Source organism: Danio rerio, chromosome 11 (assembly GCF_049306965.1).
Source record: "Danio rerio strain Tuebingen ecotype United States chromosome 11, GRCz12tu, whole genome shotgun sequence".
In the NCBI taxonomy this organism is placed as follows: Eukaryota; Metazoa; Chordata; class Actinopteri; order Cypriniformes; family Danionidae; genus Danio; species Danio rerio.
The window spans coordinates 19,117,056-19,120,210 of NC_133186.1; the positions used below are offsets into that span (position 1 = coordinate 19,117,056).

Genomic DNA, 3,155 nt, shown 5'->3' on the forward strand with positions numbered 1-3,155 from the left:
TTAACAAAATAAACACTCTTTATTTAAAACATTGGAGATGCTTAAAACAAGCTTAAAAATGTGTAAAAACATTACATTTCAATCATTCAAAATATTTTATTTTAAGAAAAAAAAACATTGAAAATGACAAAGCACATTAACATACATGTACAAAACTAATTTAAGTGTCTGACCTGCATATTGTTGAGAAAAAAAAACCCAATTGTACTAAGTACTACTGACATTAAACCAGACACAATTACAAAATATTCCATTCTTTAAAACATTAAAAATGCTTAAAGCATTTAAGGAAAATGTGTGAAAATTACATTAAGCATTAAAATCAACACATTAAAAATAAATAAATCACACAAAGCACTAGAACATACATGTACAATAAAAATTTAAACTTCTGAATTGCATATTGTTGGAAAAATAAATATTTGTAACTATTAGCCGACTCAGAAACAACCCAACTTTAAAATATTACTAGTTCTGGTGTCAAATGCTCAACAAGGTCTGAATTCACATGTTCAAATGCAATTCATCTTTATTTCTATTGCACTTTTACAATGTAGATCAATGATGTCAAAGCAGCTTAACATAGAAGTTCTTGTAAATTGAAGCTGCTTCAGTCCAGTTTTCAGAATTGAAGCAGTAAATGTCACTGCTGAAAGTCCAAACACTGAAGAGCAAATCCACCGATCCACCGATCGTAGCCAAGTGATCCAGTGGCGACAGTGGCATGGAAGAAACTTCACCAACTGACGAAAGTGTAGAATAAAATCCCTTGAGAGATACCAGGCTCAGTTGGGCACGACCAGTTCTCCTCTAGCCAAACTTGTGCAATGCCGCAGTCTAGGCACCAGAGGCTTGAAAGTTCACCAGCGGGTGGTCAGGCTGGCCCATTGGATCAATGCGGAAACTCATTGATCACGTGTGTCTTTTAGGATTCACTCCTCCATGACCACCACAGCATCTGGTCAGGATTTGGCCCAGTCCAGGATTATGAAGAACTCTGGATAAGGACAAACAGACTAACATAAGCATAGAAGAAGCTTGTTTAAAAAAAATAAATCATATACTGGTTAATTATTTTGAAGCATGGCAGCTAGGTTGGGGTAGTTTTCAGCTGGTACTGAGCAACTGGCTCCTGCTCATAACCTGCTCACTACCATGTTTAAAAGATAACTAACCAGAATGTCCTGTTTATTTTTTTCCCTAACAAGGTTTTACAAAAACATTGTAGCATTTGTGATGGGTTGATTCACTGCAGGACAGATTAGACTATTTGTTTTATGTATTCCTAATAAACTAAAACTGACTGAATACTGATAAAACTATTGAGAGTGTCTCACCTAATCCAAGTTCTCAGTTAGCTGGTGAAAGAAGGATAACTCACTGTTGTTCATGGTTGTCATTCTCTTCAGTACTTCTCCTGCTATCTTCTGGCTCACTCTGGTTGTTGCTGTGCATTTTGTTTCATCCTCTGGAATTATTTATACAAAAAATTGTATTATTTTATTTATTACAAAATATTAAGGCAACATGAAATGGGGAAAAAGACATTTAATACATAGACAAATGCATGTATCCCAATACTAATTATTGTATTTTGAAATGTCTGACCCATGACAGACCTCAATCTGCTCAAAAATATTATAAACAAAGATGAAAAAAAAAAACTACTAAATGGTTTAATAAAAAAGGGAAAACGATTTTTTTATTTAGCTAGCAACTAAACATGTGACACATTTTGTATTAAAAGTAACGTTAATATATTGAGAAACAAATAGATGTACAGTACTTACTGTTGTATGAGGTCCAGTTTGCACAGGCAGGCTCCCAGTATTCTATATTGAGACCATAAAAAAGCCAAAAATACAGATAAGAATACCATGCTACAATCCACAACCTCCACACAACTTTTTTTTATTTGTTTACCTTGGTTGCTTACTGGTCTTGCTTATTTTTTAAGCATAAGGCTGTGCTGATCAAGATCTCTGAAATGCTGTTTGTTTCTTCAGACAAAACCTGCTGCTGTGCCAGTGCCATATCTAAACAGAAAAAAATATAATGGTAACAATTATGTTAAACCAAATGTCAAGAGTTGTGATAAAAAAAATAATTAGCAAACAATAAATAGCAAAAAGGTGGTTATTAGCATAATGCATAGAGGTAAAATTGGTTTTATATTAGCAGATTCAGACTTCCCCCTTAATAATTTAATTTCATAAAAGTATTATTTGCAAACTCTAAATAGCGAAATCATTTTAGCAGCTAATGACTATCAAAGTACAACATGCTCACGGTCAAATAAACAGTGTTAATGTTGATTTCAAGTCATACTGGCATGCTAATTCTGATCGAATATTCAAAGTAACATGGTAAACAGTATAGAGTCTTCTAAATGAACGAATGTGGGAATATAAAACCAACTTTACCTCTATGCATATTGTAACGTTATAGATTTACGTTAACGTTCTTATAGGTTACGTCGCGATGTTATTTTCTCAAGCTAACGTTATAAGTTACTCTAAACCAGAGAAAAATAAGTTCACAACATCTAATATATATAGTATAAATCAATATAAGTTAAATGTTGCACGTTAAAATGAGTTTGAGTCCAATTCAGTATAAACTTAGCTCAGTTTAGCTAACAGTTAACATTACCATTTTAAGATCGCTTCAGCCAATGTTGCCGAGCAAACAAATGCTAATAGAGGTGCTCAAATCAATGTCGAGTGTTGTCAGCACAGACAGACGCGCTTTTACCTGGATTATTTGTTGGTCTTTCATTCATATTCTTCTGGGGGAAAACACTCTCTGCCGGACCGTTGTCTCGTGCTAAGTGTCCTCCAAAACTGTCTGCATACCTCTGGTTCCCTCCTAAACCAAAACCCGCTGGTTCCTATGTAAATAAATAAAAAGATATGACGAGAACAATGGCTAATAGTCATAAACAGTCTTATTTAAAGTAATAGTAGTGTTAATGTAATAAATTAAATAAAGGTAACATCTTAATAGATGATATATTTCTCAAATGGGCGAAATAACGCCAAGCCAGAGAAAATAATAATAGCCAACTTTATACTTTACTATGTTCTATTCTCGTCCACAAAACATTCTGTAAAATGAAACACTGCCTCAGCTTACCAGAGTAAAGTTTGTTAAAT

At 33.7% G+C, this 3,155-nt stretch overlaps 1 long non-coding RNA gene across 2 annotated transcripts; it reads right to left on the reverse strand.

The window, feature by feature from the left end:
* LOC137496684 (uncharacterized) lies at positions 1–2,810 on the reverse strand. Of its 2 annotated transcripts, XR_011017204.2 has the most exons (5): positions 2,755–2,810; positions 1,924–2,036; positions 1,791–1,832; positions 1,382–1,468; positions 1–997 (listed from the first exon to the last, which is right to left on the reverse strand). It is a non-coding gene; the product is annotated as an uncharacterized lncRNA (long non-coding RNA). The 2 variants fall into 2 exon arrangements; XR_012387114.1 differs by lacking the exon at positions 2,755–2,810 and having other exon boundaries at positions 859–997; positions 1,937–2,007.
* Positions 2,811–3,155: the final 345 nt, after the last annotated feature.